We start from the raw sequence: 19,216 nt of genomic DNA on the forward strand, positions 1-19,216 counted from the left end.
TAATCTGTAAATTTGGATATCATCTTATAATGATTGGTATTGGCAGTCATTTGGTGTAGTATGATGGTCTTTGTGATACTAGTCTGCCCTGTGATTTTGGAATCAGCTGAAGGCATTTATCCTTCTACACTTGTTTTGATGTGTGTGTGTGTGTGTGTGTGTGTGTGTGTGTGTGTGTGTGTGTGTGTGTGTGTGTGAAAAAAAAAATTTATATATATATATATATATATATATATATATATATATATAATGGAAGGAAACATTCCACGTGGGAAAAACCTCTTTCCTGATGAGGCAACAGTTTGTTGCGAAAGCTTGAATTTTGTGTGTGTGTTTGTGTTTGTTTGTGTGTCTATCGACCTGCCAGCGCTTTTGTTCGGTAAGTCACCTCATCTTTGTTTATATATATATATATATATATATATATATATATATATATATATATATATATATATATATATATATATATATATATATATATATTACAAATAATGTTTTTTTTATCGTCATGATTATTACTGAATTGTTGTGTGTGTTTGCATATTCAGAAAAGAATGATATTGTTTATAATGTTTGAATTCTTTGCAGTATTAGGCATGTAATATATGTATTGGCTATCTATGCATATTCCCAGTTGGAAGTAAGTTTGCTATTAATTCAGATAGAACACTGCTGTATAAATTGGGATCATGCCTTATGACATGTAGTCCGTAGTCTTGTCATAATGCTGTGACATAATCTCTTCTGGTTTTGTATTTATTACGACTCAAAACCCCCCCCTGCCCCTTGCCACCACCATTTAGTCACTATTTATTTTACTTATACCCTTCACGATACCTCCTCACCTTCCCATTGCTTTTGCACAATCCAACCCCCCAGCCCCAAACAAACATTCTGTATATGAAATTAGGTCAAATCTGTTGAAGAAATCATCAGCCAAGCCATGAGGACAAAGACACAGCATGGTGTCTGACAAACATACTCTCAGGCTCGGTGTACCAGGGATTTATAATATTCCTTGTGAGTATGGTATCAGTTATGTGGGACAGCCTATACAAACTACTGCTAATTGCTGTGTTGATCATCACCTCAAGCATGAAAAAATGAAAATCACTAGTTTCCGAGAACTGTTTAGTGAGTAATGCAAGATAGCCTTTAAGCACATGAGGATTGGCCCATATTTTTAGCTGTTGGGTCTCTGTAATTACGGAAGCAGCTGAAATTAGACTATGATCACAACACTACACACACTGGCTATGTAATTATCAGTTTATTTATTTCCTATTTTCTAATATAAGAACAGACCACATGAGGCAGTATATATGAATATAACACAATATTTTCACACAATTTCAAATTAATCAGTATAATTAAGTAATGCATGTAAGCATGCACTTCGGAAAGAAAAATTACAGAGAAAAACTTCACACAGTTCACCACCTATTACAAATGACGGCACTGCAAGCTATGCCGGACAGCTTGCAAAAATGTGACCTACGGATGCAGAGGGTGTTGCTCTCTCCATGATGTAAATTAGCAAACTGCACTGTGTCCACTGGGCGTAAGTGTGAACCTCATTAATTTTATGACAGTCAGACTTGGTCCCTGACAATAGTGATGGGAGGTAGTAATCAAAAGCATGTGATTCTATTCAGATTTGATGTGGAATCTTATGAGAGAACTTTTTATCAATGTGAATAAGATTATTGTGTAAAAGCGATGGTTTGACATCTTACAGAAGACTCCTCATTGTCCTTGAGTTTTACACTCTCATGTCAATATACAAACCCCCTAATTGTATTTGGTGTTAATAAGAAGTGCGAATTTAGGATTATTTGTTAAATTAAATACTTGCATAGACTGTTTCTCTGCCTTGGATTCAGAACAGAAATTTAAATTCTGGTGCAAAATCAGAATTTTATCTGTGATGGATGGTGCTGATCTCCATGACTGTTCCTTTATTTAACACCCTGTAGTCTAATAGGTTGCTGGCAGGCATCAGACAGAAAACTGGGAACCCCAGATATTAAATAAATGTAACTACTTTTGAAACAGTGATTTACTGCCATCTCATTAGTATCTCATTAGCCTCCTCTCCTATAATTAATCATAATGTTTGGACTCAAGGATGCATGTACTGGATAACAGTGTAGAAACACTATTCACGTTTCCGTCGCACTTCACCTAGTGTAGACCGGGAACTGTCTGCTAGACCTGCCCGAAGTGAACTGACTGGGCCCGGCCCGTGCTGCCGGAGTTGTTGTTGTTATGCCGGCAGAGGTCGCGTCCGAATTCTCGCGTGCCCTCTGGTGGACAGGACTCTACTTGCAGCAACTAACGTCCGTGACGCACCGTGCCAATGTGCACCTCCCGCGATCTTTCTGATGGCTACAGCAAACAGTAATGTTCATATTAAACAGATATTTAACTTTAGAGTTATATGAACAGCTGATGGTGCTCCCTAAAAATTATAAAAAGTTTGTATGAACTATTAGAGGAAACAACAATTGAGTAAAAAAAACTATTTCTAGCTTTCTGTACTCTTAGTTCCTTCCTCTGGGAAGATGAATACATTTGGGAAGACTGGGAATGAGGGGAGTGTCGCTCAGACCACAAGTTGAGAGAAATCCACCTGTATTGAACACTGATGCAATTCATTCTGGAGTACCACTTGAATTTTTGGGATCCCCACCAGGTCAGTTTAAGGAAGAAACCGAGCAGTTCAGAAGTGGGCTTTTAGATTTCTTACTAGTAGGCTCAATCAACATGCTAGTATTATGGAGAAGCTTCATGAACTCAAATGAGAAAACCTTGGGCAAACATGTTCTTTACATGGAACACTATTGAGAAAATTTAGAGAAATGTCATACAAGGTACCCATCACCACATACTGTATTGTAGCTAGCAGACTAGGCCCTTTGTTTGTAATACAGAATATGAAAAGAACTTTGAGTGAATGTCCAATACATTAAAACATATGGTATCACTCTGAAACTTTGTGATTTATTTCAAATGTTTTGTCACACATTTCACTGTAACTGATAAATTTTGATTACCAGTGACCTACATCTGTAACAGTCTCACGATTTGGAGATGTGAGTATTGTGTAGACCTATTAATCTATTAATAATTCCTCATTCAGCATTGTTTATCACAATGCCATATGAACATAACCCAGATTCTGAAAAAGTAGATAACGTATAGGAAGATGCAGTTCAAGCATAACACTGACATATAGTTCTTTGTTTACATAACAACGACCAAAATTGAAGCATAACACATACATTGCCAGGAGCACAATATTGGGACCCCGCTGGAAATCTATAGACCTCTCTATGATGATGTCTGACGCCTAGGTTAGTTGAAGGGTGATAATTTCGGTAGTTGTGGCACTCGTAAAGTTTGAGTGCGGGATAATTGTTGTGGTGACAAAAGGACATATGGCATTGCCTAATATTTACGTTTGCTTTACATTTGAAGGTACCATATTTATCGCAACTCTCGCAATAAAACCTGAAAGAACAAGGTAAAATCGGAAAATATAGTTAATGAATAAGCATTCAAAAATATTTTGATACATATTATGAACAATATCATACATAAACTGCAGAAAATGCAAGGAATATGTATGTAACTTTTACATATATTTGGTCCGCTTTTCCGCATTTGCCACAGCTGCAACCGGGTTAGTCTGTCACCGCATTCGCACTCGAACCAGGTTTTTACATTTAATTCCCATAAGTTAAGCTCCATTCAATAATCTGGACTTATTTGACGTTCCAAAATGACAGCTGTGTGCAGATCTACATGTAATGTCTTTTTAAATAACAGGTGAGCGACGTCGATATGCAACACCGACTCAATAACTCAAAGGACCTTGGAGTCGGTGTTGCGCTATGTCAATAGAGCTCATTACACTTCTTGTCACCAGGCGGCACTGCTACACACGTTCTGTCTCCATGATGACGTCATGAGCTTCAACCAATCAGCAGACCCAATTCCTTGGCGTCCCCTAGACGCAAGTACTATAGACCTCGCGCTACGTTACACATCACTGTCCACACTGACAAGTTTACAGGGATAACTTCTTCCTGTAATTATTACAGAATCAAACAAATTACGACGATTTTATGCAGTAATAAAACTAAGTCGCTGGGATGCGCAAGGAAGTCAAAGATGTATATTTAAATCAGTTTCACTGAAGTAAACTGATACTGTATTGACAGCGCTAATTCTAATAACAAACATTACGTTTATTAGCTTCTTTAAAGATAGCACTACTCTTCAACGAAATGGAAGTTGTTGCCCAACAGAGTTCTTTGATCCAGTCTTAAATTTCTACACAATTACATAGCAATTATGCTCCGGTAGGTAGCGGAATACATCTTACTCATGTAAAGTATCTGACTCCTTTTTAAACTGATGAAACTCGCAAAACTAAGTGACAAGAAATATCTTACCTTCTAGCAAACGCCTGATTAGACAGGTGTAGACTACGCTTAAATCAACTTCGCACCTCGTTACCTTCGCTCACTCCAAGGAACTTGCTCTACATGTAACCTGAATCACTAACTTAGCTACTACAGGGTAAGAACCGAACAGTGTCGCCAACTACGCGTTATGATGGTTTCACTTTATAACGCAATCTCTACTTCCATTATGTTAGTTTATTTCGATACAATTGTGGGTAGATCTTACATATGCTCACTTTGTTAGAAATATACCTGTATTAATCCCGTTAACAACAATGTACGTACCGGTATTGACGTGATACATTGACAAAGGAAGGTCTAGGAATTAATTATAAACAAAGTCTCTCAGCGCACATCTCAGGCAGCTGTGACGTCACCCGCACGCGTCATAACAAACGGAGCTCTGAGTTTCTCGCGGCGTCCCAAATAACAAGTACTATTTGCTGTGTTGTGCTTCGGATCGAGTGAACGTTGTCGTTTTCGACTGTGCCAAATAAGCACTGATCAGAATTCCACGGAGGTGTTGCATTCCAAATTGCAGAGGCAATTACGGCAATGGGCCTAAAGTTTCCGTGTTTTATTTTCCGTCTGATGAATCTCTAAGGCGGGAATGGATCTCGGCTGTTCACAAGCAAGACTGGGTGCCTAGTAAACATTCAGTTGTAAGTATCGTTGTGTCTGTTAACTACTACAATACCATTACATAAATCGTAACGTATAATAGCTTTTATTACGAAATATATTACGACTGGAAGCAATACACAATCTCGACCACCTTAACTGTAGTTTTCACATCTGTAACAATCAACTGTACGCTTCTTTTAAGGTTTGTGAGCAGCATTTCAACTAACAAGATACATTAAGCAGTACAAGTATGTACGACCCAAGAACTGGCAAACTGTTAACAGTACCATTTGATCGTCGACGCTTAAGAAAAGGTAGGTTAAAGAACCAAATGTTAGGCAGAGGCCAACATTTGTGAATTATAATGTAATAAGGAGAAAGCTAGTTGTGTAGTTGCATGTCGTTTGATGTTAAGCTTTTCTTTTTCAGGTTCTATACCTACAAAGTTACCGGATGCCCTTGATATTTGTCCAATATGCCATCATCCCGAGAGGACCCCGAAAGTCGCAGGGAGCTACTAGAAAACTGCCCTTCGAGAAAGTGTAGAAACGCAAGAGAAGTTGATAGAAACGATTTCTATCTGTAATGTCGAGTAGCTGAAACGCAAAATAAGTGACTGTGATAAGCATTGGGACGGGATTGTAGTTAACAAATTAGACAGTGAGTGCTTATTGTTAATCAACCACAATCCTAACCCAAGAGTTGTCTGCTAATGTGTTATAAACAGTGATTTATCTCTAAGTGTTTTTATTAACGATGTGGAATTGAAATGTGTTGGGAAGATGAAATTTTCCAAAACAGTCTGCAACACACGAGATGTGAGTGAAAATTTATTTGGTGTAGCCTATAATAAATATGAGGTTCCTGTTGATAAAGCTCTATTGTTCATTAAAGTTAATTTGCAGAATTTTGTAGAGAAGTTGCCAGAAAAAGATCCTGCAATACATTTTTTTAAGGAACAGGTTTCAGGTTTCATTCCTGAAATGTAAAAGTTCATCTCAGTTTAGTTATTATGCAGACACTTTAATATGGGGTCATTATTAAACACTATAAGCCCAAGGTGGATGTAAGTTTCTGAGAAGCACTGGCATTATTTCTATGTCAAATCCAGATACTGTCCAGGCTTTGTAGTAAGTTTTTAACTAGTCCAGTCACTGAACAACAAAGTGATCAGATACGAGTTATATCGCACAGAAAGCTGGAACATTAGCATCCTGGACAAAACAGTTCTTCTGTTAACTGATGAACAGTGCTTAGGTTTTTATGATACAAAGTTTAGATTCGCCTTCCAAGGGTGTGGTATACATCCTCCCAGTTAAAACAATTCAGGCTGGTATATTTTTCTCATACATAAAAAAGTAATTCTTAAATTAGAAGCAGCTGGATTCGAGGTGTTTGGGTTAGTGGTAGACAATAATTCAATTAATAGAAAAAGCAATATCTATCTATAGTACTCTGTCAGAAGTACAGAAAGTATTGTCACACTGCACAAACTTCTGCAGTTCACACACTGTATTAGTTTGTGGATACAGTTCCTTTTACGGTGCATCTGTAACAACTGGTTCAATGAAAAGGAGCAGATTCTGTGTTTTCCTGATTTCAATGAGAGCATGGAGGGAGGTGTTGCATCAGTCACAGCACTAAAAGAGCTACACATGATAGAAAAAGATGATTTATTACAATACAGAAATTCTCAACTTAAAAATCTGTTTCCAAATGAAATTGAAAAGCAAAATGTTAAACTGGTGCTTTGTATCTTTAATGATATGACAGTTGTTGCTTTGCAGAAACTAGGTTCGAAGAAAGAAATTCAAAATTGGGTAACATTTATAAAAATAATAAATCTTTGGTGGTGTATTGTGAATGTGAAAACATTACTTAAGGGTCAGAGGCTAAGAAATGTTTTCCATGAACCTGTCACTACTAATGCCCATCACATATTTGATTTTTTAAGTAGCTTTGTGTCTTGGTTAGATTTATGGCTTGGGTTGCATGATAGTAGGAAACATTCTAAAGACACACATTTTGCTCTAAAGCATAGAACAGCTGCTTTGATTGATTTCAGTAGCTACTGGCTGTCTGATAAAAACAGGTCCTATTTGCTCCTTGGGAAAGTACAGACTGACAGTTTGGAAGATTGGTTCAGTAAAAACCGCTAATGCAGTGCGGGAAATTACCACATTTCTCTTGGGCAGGATTTTGAAAACTTCAGGCTCGCAACATGTTTTCCCTTATAGTACGGTCTAAAGCAATTGTCAATGTGGTTATTAAGGTGTCAGATATTTTTGAAACAACTTTTGGAATCCAGTGGTTGAGATACCACAGTCAGCCACACGACATTCTATTTCATTTACCAGGTGTATTAAATGTGGTATTAGGGTTTAGCCAACCTAGGTGGTACTGGTGGAGTCTTTTGTTGGTAAGTAATTTTTGTTTTGGTTTTATTGTAAGGCAATTGTGATGTTTTGTGTATTGTATATTTATGATAATTCGGTTGTGTTTTAAGTGATGTAGTGAATAGGGGTTATTTCTGGTTTTGAGTTGTTAGTTTTGGTTCCAATTTTTGAGAGTTGTAGCTGCTGTTTTTTTTTTTTTTTTTTTTTTTTTTTTTTTTTTTTTTTTTTTTTTTTTTTTTTTTTTTTTTTTATAGCTGCTGTTGAGATATATAGGTCAAGGAAAATGTCCGATTCCCCTCCTTGCGGTTGTAGGTGTTGGTGTTTTGGTATCGGTATCTGCAGTGGAGCCACACACGCTAAGGGAAATGTCCGATTCCTGTGGTTTTGCTGCTGTAGCGGAATTGTGCAATTTAATATTTTTGAATATTATTTGTTTTTGGTTGCTCCGGTGTTCTTTTATTGTTGTATGTTTAGCTTGTCCACGCCCTAAACCCTAATTTTCCGCGGTTGTCCCGTTGGTTTCATTTTATTTCTAGAGTGAGTCATTACTGTGTCATTTTCATTTTTGTTCGCGTTTTTTGGCATGTGTAATAGTGATGTTTACTGGGTTGTTTTATTAGAAGGGCAGCAATAGTTATAAAAATAAGAATTAACGTCACTGCTATCTTCATGTAGATATCTCCCTTCCACTGAAGAACACTTTAATTAGTGTTTATTTATATCGAACAAATTTTAAGCTGACGTTCTTCAACCTCGTTCGTGCTGTACCAGATGGGCCTTTGCTTTCAGAAAGACGACTTTTTGTACAGTCCAAACACTCAAGTTGTTGCTTTAATTAAGTCTTGAGTTGTGTGGAGATACTTTTTTGTCTTGATTGTCTAACTGAAAACAATGATTTAGAATTCAATACCGTTTTCCCAAGTTCTGACCACTAGGAGTCTACAAGTGAAGTAAGATAGTAAAATATTGTTTGTAGATACTGACCCCACAGAACTACGCTAATGCCTGCATGAAATAGTATTTGGTTAGTGGTGGGATTCTACGTCCGCCGAGTCGTTTTAACTAATAACTCCCACTGATAACTAATAACTCCCACTGATGCGGGATATTCTGAATCATTTCATATATTGTTAACTTTCCTAGGGCGGATGTCAAGTTCTCGTTCTTTCTGCTGGAGCGCATACCTCAACGCAGCCGAACTGAATCTTTCGCTTACAAACATGTTTTAGCTTCGACATTGCCAAGTAGTAATGAGAATTTTTGTAACGTCTCTCTGGCTTTCAGTGTAGTTGTGGAAAGGGGGGGGGGGGGGGGGGGCGGGCGTCATTGAGTGATATGAGTCGCACACAGTCTTTGTACGCATCATACTTCTGTGTCTGTGCTACAAGAACGTTCACATCAAAACATATAAAACACGTACTGATATTAAGAAATGAGCAGTAACGCCAAATATAGGCAGCCCCTTTAAACTTCCCGCTAGTTCACAACCCGTCTAGTTTCGCCTTGATATGTTTAGCAGCGCTAAAGTTCTCAAATGAAAATAGCTAAGCATATTAGTCCAATAAAATGTAAACTTACGAAAACAAAATCATAACCGACGTAGTCATGCTAAAAGATTATACTCAATGCATTGTGCTGTTAAACGAAGTTCTTACCATCAATATCGTTTGTATTGGCGAGGGGCTATATGCAGTGAATGAGTGGTTCAGCCCACACACCTTGCAACGTTACTTTTCTTTATCTCTCAAGTTATTAAATAACTATATTCTCTACAATTACATGAGAAAAACCTGCACGTAGTTAATACATGGTGATAAAAGCTTAAGAACGAAACCTCAGCTTGTGTCGACGTTGAGAACACATTTAGTCTTTGATGTAACTCATCATTGTCATTAAACAAAGATTAACGCCGCCTTGTTTCATTTATTTAATTTATATTTCACTCGCTCAGGCAGGGACCGACAAATAATTCTTTAACTTAAATTATAAAAATTAAAGTGTAGTGCGATCAGAAAGTATTTCATGTCACCCACCTTATCTGCAGCGTTTCATTTCTTGTTTACTTTACGCTTACACAGTTTTCACTACACCAGCTATACACAAACCACAACATCGTGTATTTTCTTCAAGCAGCTGATGCCCACGCATGCGCAGAAGAACTGTGGGTACACAACGTGGTAGAAGTTTCTTGCGCATGCGCACTGTGTAGGTGTAGCAGCGACAGCCGAAGTTCATCGCGTTTTGCCGTCATGTACTCCTAAGGCTGTTCTTTTTCCTACAGTGAAATTACGACACTTTTTTTATTCTCAGTTTACACTTTTTCCTCTGTATCTGCCCCATCCTCTCCGCAAGAGAAGATCTGTGACATACTCGGTGTGGTTTAAGGCACAAGGGGCTCGTCACATGGATGCCAGAAGAGCCCAAGTGCAAAATTTGTATACAAGGTGTACCACAATTAGCAGCGAGAATTGACACGGGTGAACGTATTCGACAATAAATGCAAAAACGTTCAGTAAAGCTGGTGTTCCAAACCAACTGTTAGCGACATAAATGTGGATGTATGGCGAGCCATCAAATGTTGCCTTAGGATTCCCCGATTCTATAAAGAATAGAGTTCCCACGTATTAACAGCTTCAAACTTCAGATTATTTTGCAAATGAGTTAATGTTTTAAATAGTTGACGTTACGCATGTAAGCGAGGAAAAGTTTAGAAAATGTCCCACTCTATGCTTTAAGTTTGCTGGGTTGTAGTTGTGGTGGTAGCAGCATACTGTTTCTGAAGTACTTGTGCAGCGTTTTCTGCCTCTTGAAATGTCCTGAAACAAGTTTCTTTTATTTTTTTAAACCTGGGATTTAATAATGTCACAAGCATAATAACAGCCAATGTGATAAATGGTTTCACTCTTTCATTGACCAATTTAATCGAGGAATCCAGAACACTTCGCCCTTCATTAGTTGTTAAGGTGTTTTACAAGTCTGAAAACTTTGCAGCAATACGACAGCTTCCATTACCACAATAGCTGAAAGTCTTCCATTACCACTGGAAAGTTTCGATTCGGTTAGTAAGGCCTATATTTACAACTTGCTAAAAACTATGGGCTCTGAAGTAACAATGTTTTGAGAAAGCGCATTATAGACACACCTATGTTCAAATGTGGGCTTATTTGTAATAATGAACAAGGAAATATACTACACCTATTGTAACACAGTTACTTGTTGCAGTTGGCGGTGTCCGTAAATAGAATACAAATGACCCCACGGTTTCAGATTTCTATCGACAAAACTGTGGAGGGGGTTGGGGGCAGGGAGGGGATGTGTGAAACTGCCAAGAAACACAAGTTACGCGGACTTCACTTACACCGACATGTACCGATCACAAGAATGAAACGAAGCTCCGCCTCGCATTGACAAGTTAAAGAAAGAAACATTTTAAAAATGTTTGTTACGTCGCCATAGATTCTTCGTTGTGATGACCTGCAGTTTTTGTTACTTTTAGTATGGGTTAAACTAATTTTTCGTCTATAATAAAGTGGCAAGTCAATGGAAAATTCGTGTTGCTTTTCCATATTCCGTTGTAACGCTGAAAAAAATTCATTTTGTAAGGACTTTTCCTAATTTATTTTTTATCTCTTCCTATAGTTTTGAGATCAGTGAACATTTAAGTGTGGTTTTACTTGGCAACTCATATCTGCTGTCAAACGCATACACAATTTTTTTTTTTTCCCCAAACGTCGATAGTTGGAAGCTCTGTACGGCAGCATATCGACAGCAGCCATTTATGCATAAAGAGAATCATGTTCTTTTTTTTAACTTTTGAACTGGCATCGTGCAACTGACTTCTGTTAAAAAAATTTTATAGAGTTTCTTGATTCTTTTGGTTGCACCTGTTGCACTTGATCTAGTTCACAAGTTGATCCTTCGCCTTTCAGTTCTATAACTAATTTGTGGTTCCTAGTTTTTCACCCAGCTTTCTTTTTAGAAGGGAAGAAAAATGGAATGCGGTAACGACAGAGGAATCAGCTTGTTAAATGTAACGTATAAGGTGCTGTCCATCATTATCATCAGAAATTTGCTACCATTCATAGAGAACAACATACAGGAGTACCAAGCTGGCTTTCGACCAAACCGATTGACAATAGATCACATTTTCACGCTAAGACTGTTATTTTAAAAACATTGGGAATATGATAAGGATATCTACAGCCTGTTCGTCGATTTTCAACGTGCATATGACAGCATCCACAGGAACAGCCTATACAATGAAATGCGGGACTTCAGAATCCCTGAGAAGCTAGTGAGAATGGTGCAAGCTTGTAAGGAAGGGTCAAAGGCAGCAGTACGTTTCTGAGGAGCTACATCAGAAACATTTAGACAAGCCTCAGACAAGGGAATGCTCTCTCAGTGTTCTGTTCAGTGTCATCTTAGAGAAAGTAATTAAAGAGTGTAGGCAACAGGAATGGGCTGCTGTAGAGATAGACAATAACTTAATTGTCTCGCATATGCGGATGACATAGTAGTATTAAGTGAATCAAAGCACGAGTTGAAAGAAATTTACCGGAAAATGGACAATAATGCACAGAAAGTAGGACTCAAAGTGAATCGAGACAAAAGAGTTCATGGAATTAGGAAGAAGAAAAGAGCAGGTAGATTTCTTGAGATAGATGGCAAGAGGTTCAAGAGAGTAGACCAGTTCAAATACTTTGGATCTTGGTTTACTATGGACAACAGCATAAAAATGGACATCAAGGAAAGAATAGCAGTGGGAACGAAATGCACGCATTCCCTCAAAGAGACGCTTGGCTCTAAATTGATCTCAGTGAACACTAAGATGAAAACCTACAACACAGTGATATGCCCAACAGTAATGTACGGTTCAGAAACATGGAGCATGACTAAGCGAGAAAAGGAAAAAACTATTAATATTTGAAAGAAGAGTAATGAGGAAGATAAGGGGACCAGTTTTAGATAACGGAGAATGGAGGAGGAGGAAAAACAAGGAAATCTACCTTCTGATGCGACAACCAACTGTCCTACAGAAGATAAAGAGCAAAAGAATACAATGGGTGCGTCATGTAGCCCGTACGCCAGATGGAAGACAGGCGAAGATAGCACTAGCGGCGACACCAAACTCCAACCTGGATGGACGACCTGGCGAAGGACCTAGCAGCCCTGGGAATTGAAGACACCTGGTGGAACAGCGCACAAAACAGGAAGGAATGGAGGCAGTTTGTGGAAGCAGCGCGTGGTCTGCAGGGACTGTGATCGCTGAATATCTATCATTTCTTTTTGGTGGACCCTTAAATTAGTTCTATTCCCTGGTCATGTTTATAATCTTTAATGCAGATGGTACACTTTACAAGCTGACTATTATCCCCCACTTTCTTCAAAAATTCCACACAGATATTGATTTTTACAGTTCATTTTCAAAACAGTAACAAAAAGAACCTCTATTTACGCACATCTTATATCAACAAAATAATCTTGGAAGCGCGGAACTTCCTCAGCCAACAGAGACTCGGTGGCGTGCGAAAAGTACTGATCGCCTTATATAGGCACCATTCAGAACATTTCTTCGCTACTGTGCTCTTTGTCTCACTGCTGCCAATGACAGCGATTGAACAGTTGTGCCACTATAGTTGCGTGATGAATAATAATCCTGTTGAATGGCGTTTAAATAACGAAATGAGTGACGAAGAAGTCATTGTTGAAACACTGAGGTCATCTCCTACGATACCCCGTAGAGCTCGAAGCTTCAGTATTCTTCATCGTGACGCTCGAAATATGATCTATCAATTTGCAGAATGATGTAAACTAGAAAAAATGAAAAAGAAGAATGATGGTGAGCTTATTCACCCGTGCACAAGTTTCAAATAAGGGGTTTCGGTATTAACGTGCAAGAGCTTAAGAAATAACTCAAGATTTGGAGTTTAGCAAAAACATTCCCGGACATTCACAGTCAACTACTGGCAAGAAGCGATTAGTTTTGTCTCACATCCACTGAAACATTCACATTTCGCCCGAATTACTTATGAATATGCGCTGCAATGCTGTGAAAGCAGATAGCATGTAAATACAGCTGTATATTTTAGTGATTATGTCCAGCCGCCATACAAATAAAAAACGTGACTCTCGGCGGGTTGTGCTTTTACTATATTCAATTTTGCGGGAGCTGGTGTGTCTTTGAAGGAACAAGCTCCGCTAATCGACCACAACATGTGCAACCAACATATGAATGATATGCAAAAGCAGAAGTGACGCCGTGGCATTAGGACTTCGTCAGTGTTTTGTATTTTTGAATCACTAAGATGTACAACTGAAAACAAATGTTAGTACAATAAGGACACAGAAACAAAAGACGACAATAACTGTATTTATTTTAAAATCCGTTATACAGTAGAATCAAACACTTAAGAAATCTTTAAAATGTCATTTTTTTTTCCTCTACTAACTGCACTGTGTTACGACAGCGTTATTTAGATTTGTATTTCTTGCTACAAGTAAGCAAGCTCACACATTTGAAGATGAAAATCAGTATAATGCGCATTCACGAATCCATTTACATGTGTAGTTTTTACCTTAAGGGTCAGATCGGTACGAGATGCGCACGACCGTGAGTTGTCATCACTGGAAGACAAACAAGAAAATTCGCTTTTACACGACCCCTCCCACACAGCAACCAATCTATTAACAACATAGTTTATAAACAACTTAGACTGTCTAAGGCGCCATCACATTTGTTGTTGATTAAATACCTCCATACAATCTACTTTCCCTCTGCTCTCCAAACGCCATGGAGATAATAGGAACAGACAATTTTTCAGCCGCCAACTCAAAAAGAATTACATTATAAACGATAGGACTATCGATAGTTAAACAAGACTGCCGATAGTGACGTTCGTGCAGGTACTATCGATTAATCGATAGTTTATAGGTGTTTAAGTAATACTACACCTAAGAGTTGTAAAACTTCAGTTACTTCATTAAGTCAAGCAATGCATTACAACAGATTGCTGTTCTAGAGTTTAAGATCATCAGTCCCATTCCATCAGACATATTCACACCCATCTTGGAAGATACACTGTGGATCTGTGTAATTGGCTCCACTCAGTGCAACCCACTCTTTTTGCTAGCAGTTTCTGAATGGAAACGATATATGCAGTCTACCAACAACCCAATTAATGGTGGGAGAACTGGAGCAACTTTTTGGTCATTCATTAATTCACCACCACGTGACGAAAACACAATACGCTGTCGACGATAAACAGCAGCAAACTGTCACAGTTACCAATCTATCCGTTTCCCATCTACTTAAATTACTGACAACATCACGCGTACAAATTAAACACACAGGAACGCAATTGATATGAAAGCTCACTTAACAATTGCACATAAGAACTCTCTTGATAAAATATTTCCACTGTATTAACACGTGCTCAGTGAAGCTATTTTGTCTACTCACATAAGAGAAATAGACAAGAAATGCTGGGAAAGTGTTACCTGTTTGTAAAACGCTCTTGGTGGAGGAAGTTGCCTTTTCCCGGAAGAACACTACAGTATCCGCGTAGGATGAGTAAGAAATAATAATATACAAGATGAATACAAACGACTAAATTCTAAGGAGAAGATCCCGTACAGGAAAAGGTATGGTGCCTGCAAAAGCACATCTGATTAGATGTACGTCAATTCCCAGCATATCAAATCACTTGTATGAGAAAACAAAAGGTGGTGTACGTATCCACAGCCTACTTACAGAAGAAGAAGCAAGTAAATCAAGAGAAACGCCAAGAATTTACTATTGACCTAAAATGAAAAACAGATCCACACAGCATCGCTGCCGTCTTTGTCCCAGTCCTATTTGTAAAGAACATCTACAACAACGAGTGTCCTTACTTGTCGTGTGAAGCTCGATCTGACTCAGGGGAAAGGGAGTGTAATTAACTTTGGTTATTCACTTACAGTGCTTATTTCGAAGTGGTTTCAGTAGAGACGTTGTGAATATTATAATAAACTGTATGTAACCAATGCAAATTAAAAAATTAAGTCAAATTAAGAAAGGTGTATGTTTCGTTTTATGCTTATACATATTTATAATGTGTTGGCAACAATACGGAAATAATTTACCTGATAAATGTATATTTTTACAAATCTATCTTTTTATGGAACTTAACAGATAAACAAACTGAAAATTACATTTGTTATGAAAAGTCTAAGACGAGGATTAGCGGGTGACAACAACAATCTCGCCGGGTTAACAACGAAATATCTTCCGGTGATGACTTCTGGTGATGTATTTGTTATACGAAGCCAAGCGTAAAATTTGCTTCTTCATAGTGAACTGTTTCATTTTTTCCCGTCAAATGAATTCACGTAGGCTACGCACTTAAGGTGAAAAAAACTTTTTGGGTTTCAAGATTTAACGACTTGGTTGTCTATGATTCAATATTTTAGTATGCTCCAGTCTTAAAAAAAAAAGCTCTAAAGAAGCATTAAATATTACTCACAAACAGCTGTTTACAAATCTTCAATTGTCAAGAGTACTGTGTTACTGGTGATACAGTCACTTTCTTTACAAACAACAATTCGACGGTGAGACACGTAACGATCACTTATGATTACGTTGTCCAATATGAACAATGATCTCTATAGGTAGAGGATCAGTGATCAGAGATTAATGAGTTAATGGCAATGAAATAGTGATCTCTATACTACCTGGATGTAGATCTCCGATGTCAAAGCCATAGAGTAAATACTCTATGGTCAAAGCACAGAACTTCAACGTGCGTGCAAATTCTTGTCATCTGCTTCGACCATAAAGATAATAGACTGGCCCTGACGTCATTTTCGTGGCTCCAACATCTCTGGGCTAAAGTCACGTGAATGTTGGCAAAACATGGCTGTTTCGTGTTGCTCTTATGACTGTACTCAGCGTTTTGTCGGGGGAAATGGCATTACATTTCACGTGTGTTTCTATGATAATGCAGATGCGTTTATTGAAATCGGCTGAAGTGACTTTTATATGTATTTTACACTTGAAATATAGTATCACGTAAATTAAAGTGTTGAAAGTGATGCCTGTAAAGTCAGACTCATATTACATTTTGGAAAGTATCTGTGATAATTCGGTTACAGAAGTAAGTATAAGTGTTTCTCGTTCCTACTCATAGGTTCCCTAAGGATGAAAACCGAAGACAGCTTTGGATACAGGCCCTGAAACGGAAAAACTTTAAGCCATCTGCACATACGCGCCTTTTTGTATTTACAAGTGAGATTATAATAAGGTAAGAGCACCTATAGTCGACACATGAAGAGCATTTTTTTCTGCCTTGTAATACTGTTACATAAATGTAGGTTCCAAAATTATTTTCTGAAACTTCAGAGTCTCACCTTTCATCTAAAATATCATTTTTTTAAAAACTGATAGTTTAAACTTTTGTAAAAATAGTAGGAACTGAACCTTTGAAGTGCACCTAAAATTGATACTCTAAAATGGACCTGCTCCTAAAGTCGACAATTTTGGGACCTATAGTTGACATAATTCCCATATCCCATTTTCTTTTATAAGTGACTAGAGCTCAAAACGCGGCGAATCCAATATTTAGTTTTGACACGAGGCCACTCTTACTGTTTAAAAGAATTTAAAGGACATTTTACTTTAACTGATAGTTTATAGTAATTTTGTCCCGCTGCCCACCAGAGGGGCGTTCGATATATTTTTTAGATTTTATAAATGGTACTGTGAACATATCAAGGGCAAATGTAGTTCTGACATAATTTTTCGCAAATAAAAAAGTAATTTTTGTTGGAAGCGTTTGGCAGTCAATTGAGAAATGTGGGTAAAATACGATACAAACACAGGATGGCAGATCGCTCATTTGAAATCCCACCACGTTTTGCCAACAGTCACGTGGTTTATGTTGGAGCCACACCAGCCCTATAGCTTCTGCACAGCAAGGCCAGTCTACTAGTATCTATGGTCGAAGGTCATCTGCTTAGTCCACCATGTTGTAATTAAATAACAAAATTTCCGCAGGTCTGAACATGATAAAGAATTTTTTTACTTATTTCTGGCTTTGAATTTTATGTTAATATGCGATGTTTTGGTTGATGTAGGAGCAGAATCGAAAAGTATTTTCATTCTGTATTGGGACATTTCGTGGCAGCGATGTAATCAGGCAAGAAACGAAATATGAGCATCTTTGGCCACCACGTCCAGACAGCAAGAGTTCGACATCCACATAGTATATAATCACAGCAATGAAATAAAAGAAATTCAGAGAACACAATGCCTCAAAGCTTTAAGCATGACCTGATACAAACTTTCGAGTTTCAGATTATTCTTAAAGAAAAGATTCCAGAGCAGAATTCAGTTTCTGGGAAATATCCCGCATGTGATTCTTCCAAGAAAGCTTTTTATCTATTATCCTTCCTAAGAATTTAACACGCTAGACTTCACCGATTCTTTGATCATCGTGTGGTAAAACATTTTGCTTTTTTTGAAATTCCCGTGAAAAATTTGTGTTATTTGAGATATGTAAGTGAACAACGTACTATAAAAAAAAAAAAAATACTGGAAAGAGCAAACTCTCCAGTTTTACATAGTTCCCGCTAGGTAGCAGGAGCGTGTACTTCGGTTCTAGTAAAAATGGTGTCGGGACAACACAAAGCGTTTGGTGTTCTACATTTTGCGCAGTGCCGGTCAGTAATAACTGTCCAGCATGACTTTCGTACTAGGTATGGTGTGAATCCTCCTCCAACACAGAGCATTAGACCAAGGCATAAGCAATTCCGACAAACAGGTTGTTAGTGTAAAGGCAAATCGCCGGGGAGTCCCCGAGTGTCTGACACAGACGTCGAAATCATACGCGATAGTTTCACAAAGAGTCCGCAGAAATCCGTTCTTTTCCCACAGTTGGAGGCTGAATCGAACGACTTCAGTTACCAACAGGATGGGGCAGCGCCACACTGGCATCTGGAAGTGTGAGAATTTTTAAATCATAATTGTATTAAACGATGAATCGGTCACACTGGACCAAATGATTCAGCCTTACATTACTGGCCTCCAAGGTCACCGAACCTGACTGCGTGTGATTATTTCTTATGGGGGTTCTTTTCCTTCGCCGATAGATCATTCGTCTTCCTTTTCGTATCCTATACGTCAGCAGTGACTTCTGTGTTCTGGTAAATTAGTGATCTCCGTACTATCTGGATCGAGAACTGTGATGCTGGAGTGTTATGTGTGTCTCTGGATTTCTCTCGCCTGTCTGTTACAGCACGTAAAAAGTTTCGATTGGGCTGTACGTGAGCAGGGTGTCCGAAAATGAAAAGGGGGGGGGGGTTAAAGAGGGGGCCACAAAGAAGCTGAGCTGGAAAATTTTTTAACTACACAATTCTCACACATATCTACAAATTATTATCTATGACTGTACTAAATGCACATTCAGCGTTCACCATCTCTAAGAGAAATCCGGTGCTTTAGGAATCGCTACAAAATTTATGGTTGCTTTGTCATAGCGCGCTGTTGAGAGAAATTAAGCCATTTCCTTGCTTCAGCGTTGGTTTCCGCGCTGTCCTGCATTCAATGTGGATTTTAATAGTTACAGAACATGTCGATAAAGAATCTCTAGAGTTTCCTGTCGCTTTTTCGTTATCGAGCTGCATAAAATTTCCAGCCCATTAGCATAGTGCACTGAGTCTGTCAGCGATTCCCAGGCCACGCTACTCCTC

General features: G+C 38.2%; 1 protein-coding gene and 1 long non-coding RNA gene across 8 annotated transcripts in view; one reads left to right on the forward strand and one right to left on the reverse strand.

The window, feature by feature from the left end:
* Positions 1 to 9,656, reverse strand: part of LOC124795481 (endoribonuclease Dicer-like) — a 428,130-nt gene extending 418,474 nt beyond the window's left edge. For 4 of the 7 annotated variants that reach the window (XM_047259523.1, XM_047259524.1, XM_047259519.1 and 1 more), the window contains exon 1: positions 4,461 to 4,594. The gene's annotated coding sequence lies outside the window, so the exon portion shown is untranslated. Of the gene's footprint in view, positions 1 to 3,641; positions 3,897 to 4,460; positions 4,595 to 9,525 lie in introns of those variants that run through there. The other 3 variants (XM_047259520.1, XM_047259521.1, XM_047259522.1) reach the window with 3 other exon arrangements.
* On the forward strand, positions 4,807 to 5,967 carry LOC124795483. Its single transcript, XR_007016704.1, has 3 exons — positions 4,807 to 5,134; positions 5,299 to 5,410; positions 5,526 to 5,967. It is a non-coding gene; the product is annotated as an uncharacterized LOC124795483 (long non-coding RNA).
* Positions 9,657 to 19,216: the final 9,560 nt, after the last annotated feature.

Source organism: Schistocerca piceifrons, chromosome 4, assembly GCF_021461385.2.
Source record: "Schistocerca piceifrons isolate TAMUIC-IGC-003096 chromosome 4, iqSchPice1.1, whole genome shotgun sequence".
NCBI lineage: Eukaryota > Metazoa > Arthropoda > Insecta > Orthoptera > Acrididae > Schistocerca > Schistocerca piceifrons.